This window comes from Ptychodera flava, unplaced genomic scaffold (genome assembly GCF_041260155.1).
Source record: "Ptychodera flava strain L36383 unplaced genomic scaffold, AS_Pfla_20210202 Scaffold_63__1_contigs__length_709137_pilon, whole genome shotgun sequence".
Classification (NCBI taxonomy): domain Eukaryota; kingdom Metazoa; phylum Hemichordata; class Enteropneusta; family Ptychoderidae; genus Ptychodera; species Ptychodera flava.
The window spans coordinates 440,359-463,388 of NW_027248385.1; the positions used below are offsets into that span (position 1 = coordinate 440,359).

At 37.0% G+C, this 23,030-nt stretch overlaps 1 protein-coding gene and 1 long non-coding RNA gene across 2 annotated transcripts in view; one reads left to right on the plus strand and one right to left on the minus strand.

Moving 5' to 3' along the window:
• LOC139128647 (cell adhesion molecule CEACAM1-like) overlaps positions 1-23,030 on the minus strand; it is a 285,077-nt gene that overhangs the window by 66,111 nt on the left and 195,936 nt on the right. The window lies entirely within an intron of this gene.
• Positions 1,136-2,897, plus strand: LOC139128651 (uncharacterized). The gene is made up of 3 exons (XR_011551363.1): positions 1,136-1,168; positions 1,680-1,789; positions 2,382-2,897. It is a non-coding gene; the product is annotated as an uncharacterized lncRNA (long non-coding RNA).

Genomic DNA, 23,030 nt, shown 5'->3' on the forward strand with positions numbered 1-23,030 from the left:
GAGTGGGGGCTTTTTAAACACCATTAACACCTTTCTTGATACTCCAGACTATTGTCCTGGTTGTATTATGCAAATTTGACTTTTAAGTTAAAAGTTCAAGTTGAGAATTTTCTGTACAATCAGCTTTTTGTACAATATATTTCTGTCTCACAGAAGTCGTGCAAACAAAGAGTAGAACATCAGCGTGAAAATTAGTAGATTTTCGGACTCTGGTGTTGCAATTGCACATGCAAGCTGCTGCTCCAAGTGGACCTTGCCTGTAAATATCTGGCAAAATCTGGCACAGAAACTGCAGTTATGATTATTCAGCTAACTCAATTAAGACATTTAGCTAACTCTCAAGACAATAACTACCTGGTTTTTGTGAAGTTTAACGTGATGGTTTTCTTCTGAATTAACTGATGTATGTCTCGCTTTCAAAATCAGTGATTTGATTGCAAGTGATGATGCTGTATACATCTTCAGACTTAATTCAAAATTAGGCCTTAAATTATTGTGTATACTAGATATGCCATTTTCAAAAGCATAGTTTGTTTTTCAACTTTTTGTCTCTGTCAAGGTAAAACAACTATATTTGACATGATGTACAGGATAGTGTCTGGCAACAGCAAGCACGTTGTTTTGGTCAAACCGATAAAAATCCTGGTTACAGTACTCATGTATTTGAAAACTCCTTTTAAACATTATGAACATGAGGTGTAACATTTCTGTTTTGCAGAATACAGTTCACACAATCTACAATGGACTTGTGGAGAATGGCCAGACATGGGATACAAGTAAACCATAAGTATTAAATTTGTAGCAAACCTATTTCCAACTCTTTTTACATAATTATTGGAGGCCATTTGCACTTAACCCTAGGAATAATTTTTTTTGCTTCAAGAAGTGTCTGTACATTGTAAGTGTGATACAACTAGGGCTGACTGATAGGTTCCCTTCAGAAATGCTCAAAACTAAAGAAAAACTCAGTGTGCAGTTTTATATGATATCTAAATTTACAATAATATCTGATCAAAAATAAAAATAAAATATTTCAGTGTACAGTTTTCAACACTTAACTTAAATCACATGCTTCTTCTAGCTTTGGTCATGCAATCAACGTCGAAATAAATGATGAGATAAAGAAGGCATGAATACCAAGTGAGTGCTGATGAAGCAGTTATCCAAGGTGAGTCGTGTTTGGTGCATGTGTATTTTCTTCTTTAATACCTAGTATTAGTCCAGTAAAACTGAAAATTGAGTACACTTCTGGAAATTGATTAGTCTCTCAGTTCTGGTCATTTTAGTTCCAGTTGCCTGATATCCTATTAGTTGTCAGGAAGGGATACAGTTCTACCAGAATGTTCATGCTCTTTTTAAGCTGGTAACAACAGCATTGATTCTGCAACAACACACTTACTTGAAGAAAAGATTTTGGTGATTTCACAAATTAGAAAATGTGGTTTTTCCACTTGTTTGATGAAATGTCAAAGCAAGTGAATTGTGTCCTTTGAGTGCCCAAGGTAAGCTGGTAAATTTTGAATTGCTGACAGAAAATACATCTTACACATGAAAAGGTTGTGTTCACTGTGTGAGTATTGGGCTTTCCAACAGAAATACTGAGTAAAAGAAGGTCTAGGTACTGTACAGAATAAGATTAACTGGTTTGATGAAATCTTACGTTTATTTTATTTTGACAGTTGCCATGAAAACGTACTTTTTGACAAAAAGAAAAGAAAAGAAACGCTTGACAAGTGGGAAGATGGATGCATTTCGTAAGAAGCAAGCCAGACGACAAAGAAAGCAGCAGGTAATGTATTAAGTAATGTTGTTTTGCCATTGGTTTTGGTTTATTTTGAAATAGTATTGATCTTGTTCAGTTCACTGAAATTGCTCACTCTCTGATGCAGACGAACTCCACCCGATACACTCAGATGATGCAAGATTGACTTCTATCATATGAAGTGAAAAAATCAAACTTTTAGTATGGAAAATAATTGGTTAACTTAAAGCTTATTTATGTGAGAGTTTAGTACTGTTTTGTGTTTTAAATTGAATTGTTTTATTCTTGCTACAGACTGTATGGCCATGTAGAGGTCATAGGAGTGTAGATTACATGGTGTTAATAAATGTCTAGTAAACTTCCCTTCATTGTAAACAGGCTGACAAAAATGTTAGTATAGTTGTAAATGTTGCCTCAAACTCTACCACTGTCATGAAACAGTAATTAATGTTAGCTAAAAATGTATGACTTGCTGTATTTAGGTGTTGATGCAAGAAGGTAATAGCAACATTCATTCAGAGAGAATAATGTGATTGTTTATTGTCGCGATAAGGAAATAGAGTACCATGGCTGGTTTGCAGTCGATTTTTCTCTTACTATAGTTTTTTTTTTTCCCCAGAAATTGTTGAGGCGCAAGGAAGCCATGGAAAAGTCATCATCGATAGGGCAAACTGAAAGAAGTCTTATGAAGATGGTCATGACATCTTCATATATTTCAAGTGAGGACACTGATTCTTGCGTATCTATGGAGGAGTCATCTGATGATGATTTGTGCATCAGCGATAGAAGGAAGTCAAAACCTTTAAGGCGGCGGCCTCTGATTTGGCGCTCAAAAAGAGTTAATGACATTTTTGATTTATTAGATAGGAGACATGAAAAGAAATTAAAAAAAATGGGAGGAGGTTTTATACACAAACGAAGTGAAGGAGCACCATCACAACGCACTGCCCCTGAAGGTGCGCCATCTTGGGCAATCATTAATGAAACATAAATTTGATAATTAATTTAATTAACTTATTCTTATTGGTATTTTGAAATGAAAAGCAATTTTTCTATTTACAGTGGATTTGTACTTCTTAAATCAATTTTTGGGTCTCTTTTCGACTTTTTGTAATAAATGATTTGTTAATTTTAATACTTCTTTGCTGCAATTTCTGTATGGTCTGGATTGATTATTGTGAAGGTCGGTTATGAAAGTTGTATGTATGCCCCTCGCAAGAGTTTGTACTCACAGCCTTACTTGTGGAGAGGTGACACAAGAGGTCACATTTTGCCATCATTTGTCAATGTCACATTTTGACCATTGTGGTAGCCCTTTTGCCAACCTTTGCCACCCCTGGCGTTTTTTGGTGAAATTCCTGTATTTGTTGAGAGGTGACAAATCACAACTTTTGACTTCATTTGTCAAGGTCACATTTTGACTGTTGTAGCAGCCCTTTTGCCAACCTTTGCCGCCCCTGGCATTTTTTGGTGAAATTCCTGTATTTGTTGAGAGGTGACAAATCACAACTTTTGACTTCATTTGTCAAGGTCACATTTTGACCATTGTAGCAGCCCTTTTGCCCACCTTTGCCACCCCTGGCATTTTTTGGTGAAATTCCTGGATTTGTGGAGAGGTGACAAATCACAACTTTTGACATCATTTGTCAAGGTCACATTTTGACCGTTGTAGTAGCCCTTTTGCCAACCTTGCCATCCCCTGGCTTTTTTTGGTGAAATTCCTGTATTTGTTGAGAGGTGACAAATCACAACCTTTGACATCATTTGTCAAGGTCACATTTTGACTGTTGTAGTAGCCCTATTGCCAACCTTTGCCGCCCCTGGCATTTTTTGGTGAAATTCCTGGATTTGTTGAGAGGTGACAAATCACAACCTTTGACATCATTGTCAAGGTCACATTTTGACTGTTGTAGCAGCCCTATTGCCAACCTTTGCCGCCCCTGGCATTTTTTGGTGAAATTCCTGGATTTGTGGAGAGGTGACAAATCACAACCTTTGACATCATTTGTCAAGGTCACATTTTGACTGTTGTAGCAGCCCTATTGCCAACCTTTGCCGCCCCTGGCATTTTTTGGTGAAATTCCTGGATTTGTGGAGAGGTGACAAATCACAACTTTTGACATCATTTGTCAAGGTCACATTTTGACTGTTGTAGTAGCCCTTTTGCCAACCTTTGCCGCCCCTGGCATTTTTTGGTGAAATTCCTGGATTTGTGGAGAGGTGACAAATCACAACTTTTGACATCATTTGTCAAGGTCACATTTTGACTGTTGTAGCAGCCCTATTGCCAACCTTTGCCGCCCCTGGCATTTTTTGGTGAAATTCCTGTATTTGTTGAGAGGTGACAAATCACAACCTTTGACATCATTTGTCAAGGTCACATTTTGACTGTTGTAGCAGCCCTATTGCCAACCTTTGCCGCCCCTGGCATTTTTTGGTGAAATTCCTGTATTTGTTGAGAGGTGACAAATCACAACTTTTGACATCATTTGTCAAGGTCACATTTTGACCGTTGTAGTAGCCCTTTTGCCCACCTTTGCCGCCCCTGGCATTTTTTGGTGAAATTCCTGTATTTGTTGAGAGGTGACAAATCACAACTTTTGACATCATTTGTCAAGGTCACATTTTGACCGTTGTAGTAGCCCTTTTGCCAACCTTTGCCACCCCTGGCATTTTTTGGTGAAATTCCTGTATTTGTGAGAGGTGACAAATCACAACTTTTGACGTCATTTGTCAAGGTCACATTTTGACTATTCTAGTAGCCCTTTTGCAAACCTTTGCTACCGCACAACACAGTGGATAAAAGTCACTTATCTTTTGGATCCACACTATGTACACATATACCAATGATTTTCCCCGTGTTTGAACCATAGGTATAGGACTAAGTTTACACATCTTCATACCCCTGTTTAAATCTTGAATCACAGTAAACTTTACTGAGATGGCATAGCAGGGAAAGACATGCCTGTATGTCCATAAGTAAAAGTAGCGAAATTGTAAGAATCATTTTTATATTTTTCTGTATTTTACCATCCTAATCAAAAGTGGTACTTAGTCTAGTTGCACCCCACCTGTCAAAGGTGTGTGAAAATGTGTAACTGTGAACAAAGGTGTAGGAAGTATTATGAGGTCAAATGTTGTACTTCGCCATGTTTTATTAGGTACTTTACCTACCCTGTCAAATCCCCTTTTGGTACAGTGATTGGTGTGCTCTAAAGTTGTAAATTTGTTTGAGTTGCGTAGATAGCAAGGGAAGTATTGATCGCAGGTGTGTTTGACAGAATACCACGCGATCTACCCAACTCTACCTTGTAGTTATTTGATCTATACTTGTCGGCCTACCGATTGGATGAATATTTTATTTATTTGAGTTATTAAAAGAAGGATATGTCGATTATGCCCAAATCTTTCAATTTGTCAGGACATTATTTATTCCATCATGAGTTTTCTTACGTTCACATCGATCGCAAGTAATTACAACCATCTCACCCTGGCTAATTTCTTACACCAAATAGCCGACAATCCACATGATAACACATGAATATTACACTGCAAATTTTTCTGGTTTGCCGGCCAGCTAAATTCAAGCCAAAAATAAACCGGCTTGTTTGTCAGTAAACGGATTGTTTCGAGTTCTGAATTTTGGCTTATTTTTGGCTTTCTGGCATGCCAAGTCTGGTTTCTGTGCATGCCAGTTTTGTTTTTGATATGGCATATATACATGCCAAGTAAAGATCACTTCAGCTTGCCAGCAAGCCAGTCTGTACTGAAAAATGGTTTACAGGCAATCCACTATTATATGAACATGGCTTGCTAGCAAGCCTTGTCTAAGATACTTTGGCTTGCTGATATACCAGAGAATGCTGAACAGTGGCTTCTTTACAAACCAATATCACACTTCTCTGGCTCAACAGTAAGCCAATTCTGGTTTCATCTGGTTTGAAGATGAGCCAATATTAGTGCAATGTGGCTTACCGACAAACCCATTTTTTACTAATTATGGTTTACAGGCAAGCCACTTTGAGAATTCCTCTGGTTTACAAACAAGCCATTATAAGCTGGCTTGCAGGTATGCCACCCCAAGGCTATTGTATGGCTTCCTGACAAACCAGTTCAATATGAATCATATTGGGGGGGGGTGCATATTTACTTCTGACCATCCTTCGAAATTCAAATTGGATTTCATCAAAATTGCAGATACAGGGTAGAATATCATCAAATGGAATAGGCTATTGGGTTCTCTATGTGATGAAGCCACACTAAGTAGGATTGTACCACATCTGAAACACAGACAACAGCTGTAGTAGTTAGAAATCCTGCAGACTACATGAAAAAACAACAAACAAAGTATTACAATTAATCTCAGACTAACATTTATTGCAATATTGACAAGAAATGAAACAGTAATTGTTGCAAAATAATCAATCGTATATTTACAAGGATATACTCACTAAAATTGACATTCTTTTGAATGCTACTTGTAAAATCACATTGATAACATAATTTGATGGTATAACATTTACCTCTTGCATCTGATGCCAAATTGCTAGCAGTTTCACTGGGAAACCCCTGCACACTACAGACTACTCATAATTACCAGGCACTTACCTCGCTCCGAGTTTAGTCTTTGCTGATCGCTAGAAGTCTCTACAATTTGAAATGTTCTTTTCACACATCTGATGTAATCAAAGTTTGAAACCCCAGATAACTAAGCAGACGTAGCACAACATTGTCTCTTTCCATGCTGCAGAATATAACACCTTCGAGAAAGGACACAACTGCTTGCTCCTTCCTAGACTAGCACACCTAAGCAGGGCAACTTCAAATTTGTGCCTGGCATTGTAAGTTTTCCAGCATCCTGAAATAAAAAGATGCAAACATTAAAAATTTTAGATTCAAGATTAGCTCCTGGTAAAACACTCAGTATCCAACTACTAGTACAATGAAGGCAAGGTCCAGTTACTGGTATGTTTAGGGAAATTGTACAAGTATATTGTAATGTTCATTATCAGTATTATAAATTACTGTCATGTTCACACATATTTGACTGCAGGAACAGCATTAACTCTTTGAGTACCACTGTCAATTTTTGCCGCCTTTTTAAAATATACCGCAGTCATTTCTTTTTCAGAATTTTGCGGAAATTTTGATAAGAAACTGTAATCAATGACATGTGATGTCACATATGATTCATTTAAATTGGTTAAAATGTTGCACTAACGTTTTGGTGGGAAAAATTGCAGCACCAAAAGGGTTAAGGAAATATCAATACAGTACTCACTCCATAAGTTCGACTGGAGAAAAATATGATTTACGAAAAGGCGAATTGATAGAATAAAAATACAATTATGAAAACTCGGCTGGTCGAATTGCCAGAGTATTTTTTTGCGACAGTCATAAGACCTTAATTCTTTCCTGGTGCACAAATAACCTGAAATGACTGTTCAGAGTAAAGTCTCCTAGCATGAAAAATGATAGCTCGCAAAAACCATTGTCAATGTCATAGGCCTTTGCTCCATCACTGCAATGGCAATAATGAGTAAAACTATGGTTTGAATGTCACAATGATGAATTTCAATTCCAGAATATCAAAATGAATTTATTCAAAGGCAAGATATATTAGAGTCATAGTGCAATGTCCTTTTGAGACTTGCAAAGAAGTTGAAAAGAACTTTGAGAAAGTATTTTAAACTCTGGCTATGCAACAGTCATCATTGATGACATACTCCACATATATGATGAAATTTGAAATAAGAAAATTAGGCTCCATCAACTGTAATTTTTGGCTACTTCTTCAGTATTTCAGTACTGTTTATCAATTACAGTTTCTTGACCTTCCTACAGCATACTAAAATGCCAGGTATTATGCTTGTAAACACAGCCTGTATATTTGTTATGATCATCTTATAACTGACAAATAAATTCTCACATGAATCCCGCCCTGATGAAATCTTCAACAGTAACATGCTACATGTAGAATAGACTGCCCTGAGAAGCTAAACATTAGGGATTTCATCATGCTTCAATTACTTGAATGGGAAACTGCAGTTGATGTGCAGAACAAAAATGCTCGAAATAACAGTACTCAGCCATAATCTACCAAGTTAACATATAATTCGTGTGTACCCGTTTTGTGGCACATCTTACTCACTGAGAATACGTCATCTTAAAAGTCATAGTACATGGATCATTTTGTGCGAAAAAGCTAAGTAATATTTGGGGGGGGGGGGGTTGAAGTAAAATACGAGTATCACACATCCTGAAGGTGCACTGGGAACCTTTCACATCTTAGCACAGGGCTGTACCAACATCCTAGCACAGCTTTGAGGAACACATCCCTTACCAGCTATGTACTTGACAAAACTGTAGCAGCCATATTTTCTCTAGTATTGCTCTAATATTGTCGTGAATTACATTGATTTATATTTTATTGCAATGTGTAATTATTATTGTTTACATTGTTATTTAGTCATTTCCTGTTCAAACCAGTTGTGTTCTTGTATTACACGCGTTCCTGTGGGAAACTGACACAAACTTTATGGACCAGGCCATTCTAGCGAATCACAACGCAGCCCGCTAAATTGTTTTGTTCTACCAAACCTATAGCATATAAGCACACATGCCATGTATTTTTGGCAGTGAGCGTGAGCGTGAGCGAGAGAGCACATGTAAGTCATGTAACAGTACTGCAGTCAATAAATGTGCGTCCCCAGTTACAGTTCAGCCAAGTGTCATTGTCTTGTATCATCACCCACTCATTGCTGTGAAACGAACCCCCTTCCATTGTGGCTCAATCACAAGTATGGGGATGTGTGCTGTAGCATGTATTGTGCCTAGCACTACATACATGCACCAGAAGTGCTTTTCACCTCCCTATACCAGTGCATGTGTTTAGCATTTTTGGCACAGTGATGAACGCATCCGCATACCAGCCCTTTTTAAATTTCCAGTCCCTTTTCACCCTAAACACAAAGATACTTACCTCTCTGTACTAGTCTTATTGTCAATACACAGTGCTGTTGTGGCAATGTACACATTCATGTGCCAGCTATTTTGGAATTTCCCCAATACAGAACTGTATACATTGCTGGTACAGGCTGACTGAGAAACAGATGTTCAAGCAGAGTTTTTCAAACCCATGTTGCATGTACTATTTGCAAAACTATTGTACTGGACTGTTGACACACTAGGTACATGGATGTCAAATGCAGCTGTCATATTATTTTTCTGACTATGCTGTACTGGAGAGATATTTGTAATATAAGGTAATTCACAAAATACCAGGATTTATGTCAAAGTATATCGTGCAGCGGAGGTATCGTCCAAGACGCTGACAGTACCATAGCATACGATGTATGAGGACATAAATCCCGGTATTTTGAGAATAACCATATTATTATACACCTTTTTAGTCCAATTTTACGTAAAAAAAGTCGAAATTTAGACTTTTTTGATGCTTCTCGTGCACTGCACTGAGCGATCGGGAGCAGACTGGGAACGCATTCAGCGCCTCCACTAAGTGCACAGAAAGAAATTTCAACCCTCGCTGTACAGTGCACGTGGTAGAAATTTTACGTCAACAGCATAATTTCACTCAAATTCACCTGTTTGGACTGACCATGATTTACTTTGTGAAGTACTGAATGTTACGAAGTATGTATTTGTGTAAAAATGTAAATATTCTCTTCTTTTCCAAGTGTTGACGTAAAGGTGTTTGAGGTCAAAGGTCAAATAGCACCAAATAATACCTTAAGCTATTGTACTCCGTGTCAAAGTTATTGGACTCCGCGTCCTCTGATACCGAAACTTACTGTACGACGAAACTCAGTAGGTTACAGACGTAGGTGTATAATAATAGCTGGTAGTCTCTGTAGTTCCTCAGGGCTGGTAGAGCTATGTGCACATTCCTGAACCAGCCCTCAGAAGGTGTACAGAAGTCTTTGTACCGAGTCTGACAGAAATCAGTTCCGGCATATTTAAAGCTCCATTAGCTGTAACTATTGGCAGTTTACTATTAGTTTTGTTTTGTGTATGTATTGCATTTTCTTGTTCTAATTCTTAAGGCATAATGAATATCCAGCATTTAGGTCATCAACCCAATTCATATGTGTATATTTAGCATTGTTATTGTTGAAAATTTGAATTTCAGCCGGGAATAGAATTCATTTGTCAACAATATCAGTGGTTGTTAAACATGTAACACAGTATGTTGTCTAGCAGAATGTTGGTATTCAATTGCTGTTTTGTAGCTATCGAAACAGCGGTTTATAAGCACAACAATAAAGACTGAACAAAATTGCTTAAAATTACAGCTAATGTGCCTTATGTAATTTGCATTGAATTAAGGCCAAAAAAAAGATTGTTTCTGGTCATTGACATGTGGCAAAAATGATGCGGCGATGCAATTTTTTTTTTTTTTTATCTTTGGTGGAATTTTATACATTTTCCCCTTTTTCTATAGGGGCTATTGAAAACCTGGAAAAAAAAGAGTTGACGCGCACACTTTAAATGATGCGCCCGATGATCAGAAACAAATAATTTTTTGTGGCCTAAACTCACAATTTTTTGACAATAAATACTTACGTCACAACAGTAACCATTTTCCGATTGCATTTTTCTGCCAAAGACATTCTTGAGAAAAAAGCTGTCAACATTTTGATGCCATGTTTAACAGTAAGGAAAATGGCAAATTGTGTTTAGTTTTGATCCGTCTCAGTAAAATTCAATATCATAAATTAGGTGCATGCAGGTGGCTCCCCTGATATGATTGATTAACAATAATACGTGGATGCGTGTATGTCTGTTGTGTGACCATGTAAAAGATATATCACAGATATAGGTGATAGCAGCTGAAATTTGACACAAACAAAGTGTTAGTGTAATATGTGGAAATAGGAGGAACACACATGCATGACGTAATTACTATCGCTGGACGCAATGATATTTGATCACCTTTTATATCCAACTTGAGCACCATATCTGAGGGCAGAGTCTTCAATCTACTTCCAAATTGTACTCACAGAATCCATGTTAATTTGTGGAGCTGAAGGATTTTATGTCATGTTATCATGTCCTAGACAATCTGTTGAAAGAGAAACAACTAAGTATCTAAGTTGTAGTCAATAGTGAACATTTGTAAATGAAGTTATTTGCTGAAAATGAGTTATTTTAGTCTGTACCTGCCTTGAATGACAATAAGATGGCTCACAAGATTTGTGTAATGACTGTTGTGCTAATTATAAGCAATGATGTTGAAGTACTCAGTTCAAATCATGCACTGGAAACTTACATTCCCCTTGAATAACATAATCAAACATAACATCATTTTGGACAAACGATTTGTGAGGCATGTGTTTGTATTAACTGATATTTAAGTTGCCAGTTTGAGGTTATTATCAATACAAACAAGTAATTAGCCATGAAACAGTCTATGTTTGTTGTTGGAAGAATGGAAAGAGGATACCTGCATCTGAGTAATATTTAGCGAGTCAGTTTGCCTGACGATCGATCATAAAGAAATGATGCTTGAAACAAATGTGCAGTTTATTCACTTTTCCTGGTTCCTTAGATAGACATCTATCTAATGACTCAGAGGCAATAGCTCTTGTTGCACTTGCAGCTACTTGTTGGTGTATCCAATCCTGTATGATAATGACAAGGGGTTATTAAATGCAATTTTCCTGTGACTTGATGGATGACAAAATACCATTAAATGATTGTGCATCTTTCCCATAAAGATGGACAATGGGGCAAGGGCTTTGAGCGGACAATGGACGACGTACCACAAGCGTTATGTTGACTGGGTAGTTAGTTTATGCTACGTTCCAATGGTCTGTTCTGTACCCTTTAGTTATAACCCTAACCCCATAACGCCTGTGGTGAAAGTCATCCAAAGACGATACAACCAAGAGGGACACGCACACACACACACACACACCACACACACACACACACACCACAGCAAGTTATGTGTCAAAGTGTGACACGCTTGTTCAATGGTACAAAGTGAAAATCCAAAAGTACAAAGTGAAACAATGGGTAAGGAATGGTTATTTCTAAATAAAAATTGCAGAATCTGACATAAAAGAGGTTGCTGAACAACGTGGGCTACTTCTTTCCTTGAAAACGGCTTTTTAAGGTTCCCACTTTGTACGTACAAAGTGATGTAGAGGCAGGTTTACGTATCAAAGTGAAACATCTTACACACACTCACGTATACAGCACATAGTGACATCATTTTACACACTCACAGGTTTACGTGTCAAAGTGAGGAGGGACCACCCACGATGCGAACTGAATACGCAACTGTGATTGCAATGTTACGTGTAATTGTGCATCAGTATTGCTAAATATAAATACTCACTGTACTTAGATTGATTTATATTTCGACAAGACATTCTTAAATGTCTATAAAGACAGTTGCATTGGCAAAATTAGTATATCTAGGCAGTTTATGTGATGCAGTCAATGGATTTACAACGCCAATGATAACACCACTTTGTTTGTATATAATTTAGCAAGCATTTCAACCGATCATGTTAATAGTGTCATGCTATAATCAGATCATTGTTAGATCAGTATCTGCAATAGGTTTCTTCTAATTTAGCACTGCAAATTTGGACAAATGTCACTTATCATGAAAGTTTAAGTAATATGCAAATAAAGAGCCAGGGTAAGTGCCTAAATTTTATTGGTGCCATTCACACCATGAATTGAAATCGTTACATTAAGGGAAAATAGCTTGAAGAAAAAATATTACAAAGATTTAAACCTTGAGATATGTTGTCTGAATTAACCTTACTCCAATACAGGATGTGAAGGATGTAGGCATCGTTCTTAGTCCCAACCTGTTTTAAATTTCCAGCCATGCATACTTCCACCTCAAATGAAACACAAGATTCTACTCATCAAAACGTACAATTCTATGAAATACAAAAGTACCTTGAATACGCTTGTTTAAGATGTCCTACTTATATTTGTAAATCACAAATGTCTGGTAATGTATAACCTTGAATGGAAATGATTATTGGACCAGTTTAATGTCATATTGTCCATTGGAATTTGTCACAGAAATCACAAATAAATCTGTATTTACTTACTTCAAAATTTTAAAACTTACAGCTCTAACAATACCTCTCAGTATGATACCCTCTGAGTGTTTTAAACCTTACAACGTTGATGCAACGAAGGTATGTAGACATTGCCCCTTGATATCTAAATTCTACTTACTTATGCCCCTTTCAGAACTCCTTGTAGTAAGTGAATTAAAATGTTATTCTCTGATCGATTGATGCATGAATACTTAAAATATTTTGTTTGTTCTTTCCTGATATCGACCTTTGTAGTAACATATATAGTCTGACATCTGTCATGTAGTTTAACATTCTGTATTGTATAGACTTTTAGTACATTTCTGTTGGTTTCAATTTTCGCAGAATTGTTTTTGAACCTGTCTATTCTATTGTATATTGATGATACAAAGTGACATCAAGTCACACACCATGATGTGTTAAACTGGCAAAGTGAGGGACAATACACACTCTGATCTGACGATACAAAGTGACATAAAGTCACACACAAAGTTGTTTCTCACTGGCAAAGTGACGGACAATACACATTCTGATTGACGATACAAAGTGACATCAAAGTCACACACCAAGATGTGTTTACCTGGCAAAGTGAAGGACATACACACTTCTGATTGATGATACAAAGTGAAATCAGGTCGTACATCATGATGTGTTTACCTAGCAAAGTGACGGGACCATACACACTCTGATTGATGATACAAAGTGACATAAAGTCACACACCATGATGTGTTTACCTGGCAAAGTGAGGGACCATACACACTCTGATTGACGATACAAAGTGACATCAAATCACACACCATGATGTGTTTACCTAGGCAAAGTGAGGGACCATACACACTCTGATTGATGATACAAAGTGACATCAAGTCACACACCATGATGTGTTTACCTAGCAAAGTGAGGGACCATACACACTCTGATTGATGATACAAAGTGACATCAAATCACACACCATGATGTGTTTACCTAGTAAAGTGAGGGACCAAACACACTCTGATTGATGATACAAAGTGACATCAGTCACACACCATGATGTGTTTACCTAGCAAAGTGAGGGACAATACACACTCTGATTGATGATACAAAGTGACATCAAATCACACACCATGATGTCTTTACTTAGCAAAGTGAGGGACCATACACACTCTGACTGATGATACAAAGCGACTTCAAGTCACACCATATGATGTGTTTACTTGGCAAAGTGAGGGACCATACATTCTCACGTCCCCAGTGCACTGGAGTGTGAGAACACCAGTGTGAGATCAATTTGTTTCTCACACTCTGTACTGTTGCGCGAACGAACACCTCGTATGTGACACGTAGTTGATTGGTCAATTCTGCTCAGCGCTAGTTCTCTGTACGAATTATTTGACAAATAGAACATCGCGTAATGTACAACTGGCACCATAGCAGACAGACGACTGAACTGCAGAGTGAACAGGTTGTTCTAGATTTGAGTACGGTCAGCGTCGGCAACAAATACACGGAGGATGACCGCTTTTATGTTGTAACGGGAGAATTCAGGCCATTACAACCTATGGCTGTTTACGCTTGTCGTCTATTTTCTGGAGAAGAACTGACTTGACAGCGATACAGTTATGAAATACTTCAATTAGCGAGCCATCTGCACACAAGGCTGTAGCAGACGACAGCGTCCATGCAATGTCATCAACAGATGGCCACCAGAGCTGTTTCGCAATATTTTCCTCAGATGACCTGGAGATTTCGTGGCTGACCAACAAAACAAAATTGCCATATCGGTAATATACATGTGAACGTGTTTGATATGCACATCAATGAAAGGAACTTCATTTTCTGTGCGGAATGATACAAATGAAACAAGAGCAATTGAGTGCTGGTTTTTTATAATAAACCTACCACAATAAAATGCAATTTTCTAAAGATACTGGAGGGACGTAGAAAAATAATCCCACACCCCAAATGGGTTGGGATGAATGTCTCACACTAGTTGGGGAATTCTGTCTCACACACGCCTTCGGCTCGTGTGAGACAGAATTCCCAACTCGTGTGAGACATTCCATTCAAACCCGTTGTGGTGTGGGATTCTATTACACTCTGATTGATGATACAAAGTGAAATCAGGTCATACACCATGATGTGTTTACCTAGCAATGTGAGGGGCCATACACGCTCTGATTGATGATACAAAGTAACATCAGGTCACACACACCTGATATGTTTACCAAGCAAAGTGAGGGACCATACACACTCTGATTGATGATACAAAGTGACATCAAATCACACACAATGTGTTACCTGGCAAAGTAGGGGACCATACACACTCTGACTGATGATACAAAGTGACATCAGGTCACACACCATGATGTGTTTTACCTGCAAAGTGAGGGACCATACACACTCTGACTGATGATACAAAGTGACATCAAGTTACACACATGATGTGTTTACTGGCAAAGTGAGGGACCATACACGTTCTGACTGACGATACAAAGTGACATCAAGTCACAACCATGATGTGTTTACCATGGCAAAGTGAGGGACCATACACACTCTGATTGATGATACAAAGTGAAATCAGTCATTACCAGGATGTGTTTACCTGGCAAAGTTAGGGAGCTTACTCACAATCCTGTTGTCATCACAAAGTGAAACCCAGTTACATAATAACATGTATATCTGGCAAAATTAGAGCACACATTCAGATTGGTGCTTATAATTAACATCAGGTCATCACACAGCATATATCAAGCAAAGGGAGGGACAGGTACAAAATCAATTTCCAGGTGTTGAATACCAAGTCTCTTGAAGCAAACATTCTATCAACATGCATAGTAGTAATTGTACCAAGCCTCTCTAGTTAGACAAGCCTTATTCCCACACAAATACAATGTAAAATTGATGTTTGCATGTGTTGTTTCATCTAGCTGATGCATGCTTGGATTCTACAAGCATTACCTTTAATGCACTGCACTTCTGTCATCTTGAAAGTAGGGTTATACCATTTATGCATACTGTCAACTACCAAGTTCCCATATGGAAGCAAATCAGAGAGCTCTACAATCGCATGAGTTAAACAAAAGTTTGGCCTACATGACTGTAAATATCATTGAAATACTTCCTGACACTGTATTCAGAGACTGTTGTGTTATTCAATTTTGGGTGAATACTGTTTTCATTATATAGAACGTTGGCTTGTGTTGCCTAGTTATATAAAAGAAATCGACCCTGTAAAATGAAGCATGTTTGATCTTTGCTTTGTTTGTGTACTGAACAATGCAAAGAATTTTTTTAAACTAATTTAGTACATACACAGGCTGCCACGCACTACTAATAAGCTTATTATTGAGTTTTTCTCAGTTTTCTCTATCAGTTCCTCTCCTTTTTCTTCATGCTCTGACTGATCGAAGTCAATAAAATAAATGACAATATAGCCTAACCTAGCCTCTTGACTCTTTATTTATTTTACACCCCATTACAAGGACGTTAATCTCATATACACACATCTTGTAATTAATTAGTCAACACAACTAATTATGCTAATCAGGGATTTTAATGGTTGGTCAACATCGCAAAATAGGAAAGGTTACTAAAACAGGGAAGGTAGGAAGTTCTCCTGAAATGTGTCCAGACATTACCAGATTGCAGCCATTCGTGACCATTTATTCAAAATTGACTGCACCCAATGTATTTCGATGGCCGAGGAGATCCAGCTACTCATATTCCAAATGTTTAAATGGTCGCAACCAGTGCAAACTCTGCCAGTGCCTTGCGTGCAGTTCATGGCATGAGGACTTCCGTAAAGCAGAGCAAAGTGAGGGACCATACACACTCTGATTGATGATACAAAGTGACATCAAATCACACACCATGATGTGTTTACCTGCAAAGTGAGGGACCATACACATTCGATTGATGATACAAAGTGACATCAGGTCACACACCATGATTGTGTTTACCTGGCAAAGTGAGGGACCATACACACTCTGACTGATGATACAAAGTGACATCAAGTCACACAATATGATGTGTTTACCTAGCAAAGTGAGGGACCATACACACTCTGATTGATGATACAAAGTGACATCAGGTCACACACCATGATGTGTTTACCTAGCAAAGTGAGGGACCATACACACTCTGACTGATGATACAAAGTGACATCAAGTCACACAATATGATGTGTTTACCTAGCAAAGTGAGGGACCATACACACTCTGATTGATGATACAAAGTGACATCAGGTCACACACCATGATGTGTTTACCTAGCAAAGTGAGGGACCATACACACTCTGACTGATGATACAAAGTGACATCAAGTCACAACCATGATGTGTCATGATGTGTTTACCTGGCAAAGTGAGGCGATCTTTTTCTGCTTGGTCGGTCGATACTTTCTTGGTGGCATTTGTTACATGGAGCAGGGCCATGTCTGCTTGGTTATGTTTGAATTTGGCGCTTGGCAACGAAAAGCATCCGCGTTTTCAGCGTTCCTTTCGATCCAACTTCCCGTTTATTTTTGAATAATGAGCAGTGTTTGTTTGCGCATATCATGAATATATAAGCGTCCACTAGATTTACGGACGTCCTCGGGACACATTTCCCAAGATCTTCATACCTTCTCCTTTTTCATTAAATCTCTATTTTTTCCAATGTTGACAAACCCTTGATAAGTCCACGGATTAGCATAATTAGTTGTGTTGACTAATTAATTACAAGATGTGTATATGAGAGATAAGCGTCCTTGTAATGTGTTGTTGAATGAATAAAGAGTCAAGAGGCTTGGTTAGGTTATATAACCATTTATTTCAATTACTCTGATCAGTCAGAGCATGAAGACACAGTCCCTATACCCATAGAGGGACTGTACGTAGAAAAGGAGAGGAACTGATAGAGAAAACAGCCAGAAAAACTCAATAATAAGCATATTAATAGTGTGTGGGTCGCCTGTGGTACTTATGATATCCCTGTGGCTTCTAAAAAGTCCCGATGTGCCTGATGGCATTTGTCTTGTGCGTTTGCAACGAAAACTCCCTTCTTGAGGAAAATAATCTGACAGTCATAAAGCTATGACAAATAAAGCCCACTTTTTGAACAGCATAATCTACTTTTGTTCCATTTGCTACATGGTCACCACATTAGTGAAAGCAACACACCTAACACATGAAATATGCTGACTTGCATCATTCCTCTGTAAGGGTTATTTGGCTAACTTAAATATTATGTAATAATTTTCAACGTGAAATGCTATCAGTTACTTTGCTACATGGTCATCACATTAGTGGAAGCAATACACCTAACCCATGAAATATGCTGACTTGCATTGGCTTTTACGGGAAAAAACTCATTCCTCTGTAAAGGTTATTTGGCTAACTTAAGTATTATGTAATAATTTTCAACGTGAAATGCTATAAGTTTAATCCGTAAAATCACATTAATTGCTTTCGAGGGGCGAAGAAAGTTTCTTGTTTGGGGTGTCAGTAAGGGTAGGTTGGGTTAAGCGGAAACACATTTTTTCTAGGTCTCAGTACATGACAATACAAATATCAACATCATCGCTTTGTAGTATGTACAGGTTGACATTGTTAGATGTATTTTGCAAGAAGCACCAAGCACTAAGGTAGACATTTAGTAAATTATTTATTTGGCGTTCGAGCGTGTGGGATTCTAAGGTGTTCGAGCAGAAAAAAAACACAAACTTTTTTCTATAAAATCCTTTAATTGGAAATATTCTGTCGCAAAAACTGGCCATGGCTTTTACATTTCGAAATAATACTTCTTGTGTCAGTAATATCGCAATCACTGAACCGTGAGCAGTGAAACCAAAATGTCAATGCCATCACTTTGTACTATATACAAGTTTACATTGTAAGGATTGTGTTTTTGCAAGAACCCCAAGTTTGTAAAGCTAGAAAACTTAAATGTCTTTCATTTGTACCGTGCGTGTAATCACTTTCATGCCTTCACTCTGATACATATGTTGAATATATCAATGAACGAAAAAGTCAAAGACAGCTCGTCCTGTATCATTTACTCTTGATTGTTGACATGTGTTGTCTCATTTTTGTCCTTGTTTATTACTTACCATGCATATTTATTTATTTTGCTATATGCCTGTATGTACTTTGTAAGATTCAATATTTAGAATAAAAAGTTTCAAAATCTTCCTTTCTTAAATTGTCAACTTTAGTAATATGTCACGGTGCCTTCAATTTACTTTAACCTACTGAACTACCTAAACTCATGTCAGCGGCAAAAACGCACTAAGTTGTTTTTTTTGTTTGTCGATTTGATTTTGCTCTCTTTTGTTTTGGTAAATAATACACAATCTTTATTGCTGAATAACTCTATACGATTTTAACTTAGGTAAATGAGTTAGAGCGTCAATGTTCTGATCATACCATCTTTTGCTTGAATACTCTCATTGTCATAGGACACGGAAAACGCTGAAAATGCGAAAGTTGTTGAGAGTTTAACATTTAAATTGAATTTTAACTATACCCTTGTTGCATATTTTATGCTACAAACCGCTGCACAAAACTTCAGCTCATGGCAAACAATGTCAATGCCATTGCTTTGTACTATTTGTAAGGATTGTGTTTTTGCAAGAACCACTAATTGGTAGAGGTAGACAACCTACATGTCTTTCACTTTGTACTGTGCGTCTAATCACTTTCGTGCCTTCACTTTGATACATACATATGATATATCAGTGAACTAAAAAGTCAAAACATCTCGTCCTGTATTATTGATTTCTGATATCTCTTTCCAACACGTGTCATGTCTCATTATTTTTATTTACTTACGTACCATGAATATTTCTCTACTTTTAAATATGCATACAGATACCTTGTAAGATTTACCCTGTCGAGTAAAAGCTCATAAAACTTCCGTTTTCGAGTTGTCAAAGTTGGCATATGTCCCAGTACCTTCACTCTACTCAATATACAGACTCACACAACTCATGTCAGCGGCAAAAAACGCACGGATTAGTGGTTTTGTTTGTCGACTTTATTTAGTTGTCTCTTGTTTTGGTAGATACCACACAATCTTTATCGTTGAACAACTCTATACGATTGTAACTTAGGTAAATGAGATAAAAGGTCAATGTTCTTATAATTCCATCTGTACACTTGAATACTCTCATCGTCATTAGACACGGAAACACACTGAAAAATGCGAGGGTTTAAGAGTTTAACATGATAATCAATCAACTGTGTTGAGTTTTTTATGCTGAAAAATCGCTGCATCAAACTTCAGCACATGGCAATATAATGTCAATGCCATCACTTTGTACTATATGCAAGTTTACATTGTCAGGATTGTGTTTTCGCAAGTAATATTAACCTACATGTCTTTCACTATGTACTGTGCACGTAATCACTTTCTTGCCTTTACTTTGATACATACGTTGGATATATCAGTGAACTAAAAAAGTCAAAAACAGCTCTTCCTGATTATTGATTTTTGATTTGTCTTTCCGATGCATGCCATCCTATTTTACTTGTTTGTTACTTACCATGCATACTTCTATACTTTCTAATATCTGGGCAGATACCCTGTAAGATCCACCATGTGACGTATAATTATAAGCCATTAAAACATCCGTTTTTTAGTTGTGAAAGTTGGCAATCCATCACGGTGCCTTCACTCAACTAAATAAACTGATTCACTACTGTCAGCGGCTGAAAACGCACTAAGTTGCAGTGGTTTTTTTTGTCTATTTGATTTAGTTTTCTGTTGTTTTGATGAAAAATTCACAATCTTTACCGCTGAACAACTCTATACGATTGTAACTTAGGTAAATGAGATAGAGGATCCGCTGAACAACTCTATACGTTTGTAACTTAGGTAAATGAGATAGAGGGTCAATGTTTTGATTATTCCATCTGTACACTTCAAGACTCTCCGCGTCATAGGACACGGAAACACACTGGAAAATGCGATGGCTGTTAAGAGCTTAACATGATAATCTATCAATTTTATTCTAACTACACCGTTGTTGCTTATTTTAATCTGAAAAAATGGCGCCATAAAACATCAGTACATGGCAAACACGATTGGAAATATTTTGGGATAATAGGATATTTGTAGTAATATTGGTTTATTCAGTAAATTTAAGCTCATCTACTCTTCTGTTTTTGCAATTCACATGTTTTTAAGGTAATCTGTAATATTGTACTTTCAGCTATAGGGTACCCGACACTTTTGATAAATTTGCACAATAAATAGATTTCTACCATTTCAAAATGACAGATCCTATTGTTTTCTTTGAAATTGTCATTATTGTTTTGTCCATTCCCCAAGTTTTGGTAATTTGAGAAAATAGAGGGTCATGTCAAAGGTGGCCCTGAAAAATAGAGGGTCATGTCCAATGTGGCCCTGAAAAATAGAGGGTCATGTCCAAGGTGGCCTTGAAAAATAGAGGGTCATGTTCAAGGTGGCCTTGAAAAATAGAGGGTCATGTTCAAGGTGGCCTTGAAAAAATAGAGGGTCATGTCCAAGGTGGCCCTGAAAAATAGAGGGTCATGTCCAAGGTGGCCTTGAAAAATAGAGGGTCATGTTCAAGGTGGCCTTGAAAATATAAGGTAGTGTTGTCATGAACAATTTTTAGACATTTTCAACTTTTCAATTTCAAAATATCTTTTTAATACAAATATTTCACCAGCTACTTGAACTCCTTGTATTTTTTAAGTAGATAGAATAAAAAAATACAATTTTAACTAGTTTACTTTGCCTTATTGAGGTACTAACTTCAAAAGTATGAAATACCTTAGTTTCCTGAACATCTACCACACAATGAAAATGACAGTTTAGCAAAATAGGAGAGTTTACAATGTACTATCAGCAGTCAAACAAAGTAGTGGTTATAACTGTTCGAAAAATCGCAATTTGACAACCGTGATATATCAAAAACAGGTAAAGGATCAAAATTTGTAAGATTCAAAACATTCTGCAGAATTATATGATAAGTACAGTTTGCAAAATTTTTGTTTATTTCACTGTATTACATTTGCAAAAAAGCAAATTGACTAGATTTAGTAAAAGCAGTTAACTTAACTTTGTTGCCAAGTAGATTGAACAAAATTAAGAAATTTACCTTAGTCTGTAGCAACAAATTATGGTCTGGTGCCTTATTTTTCAATAATTTTTGACAAACTTTTCAAAATCCTATAAACCCAAAATATTTCCAATCGTGTTTGCAATATAATGTCAATGCCATCACTTTGTACTGTATGTAAGTTTACATTGTAAGGATTGTGTTTTCGCAAGAACCACTAATTTGTAAAGGTAGACAAGCTACATATCTTTCACTTTGTACTGTGCATGTAATCACTTTCGTTTCTTCACTTTGATACGTACGTTGGATATATCAGTGACCTAAAAAAGTCAAAAACAGCTCGTCCGTATTATTGATTTGCTTTCCGATGCGCGTCATCTTATTGTTTCTTCTTTGTTACTTACAATGCATACTTCTTTACTTTCTAATATGCGGGCAGATACCTTGTAAGATCCACCATGTGACGTAAAAGCTTTGAAAACGTCCGTTTTTGAGTTGTGAAAGTTGGCAATTCGTCACTTGCCTTCACTTAACTGAATAAACAGACTGAATAAATTCACGTCAGTGGCAGAAAACGCACTAAGTTGCTGTTTTGTTTGTCAGTTTGATTTTGTTTTGTGTTGGTAAATATAATCTTTATCGCTGAACAACTCTATACGATTGTAACTTTGGTAAATGAGATACAGGGTCAATGTTCTCAGTATTCAATCTGTAAGCTTGGATGCTCTCATCGTCATAGGACATGGAAAAACAATGAAAATGCGATAGTTGTTAAGATCTTAACATGATTATCTATCAATTGTATTTAACTATACCCTTTTTGCGTATCTAAGCTAAAAAAACAGCGGCTTCACCAAACTTCAGCATATTTCAATACATTGTCAATGCCATTGCTTTGTACTATACACAAATTTACATTGTAAGGATTTTTTTTGCAAGACCACTAATTTGTAAAGGTAGACAACCTACATGTCTTTCACTTTGTACTGTGCTTGTAATCATTTGTCTTCACACTGATACATCCATATGATATATATGTGAACTAAAAAGTCAAAAACAGCTCGTCCTGTATTATTGATTCCTGATTTCTCTTTCCGACGCGTATCATCTCACTTTTGTCAATTAGTTACAT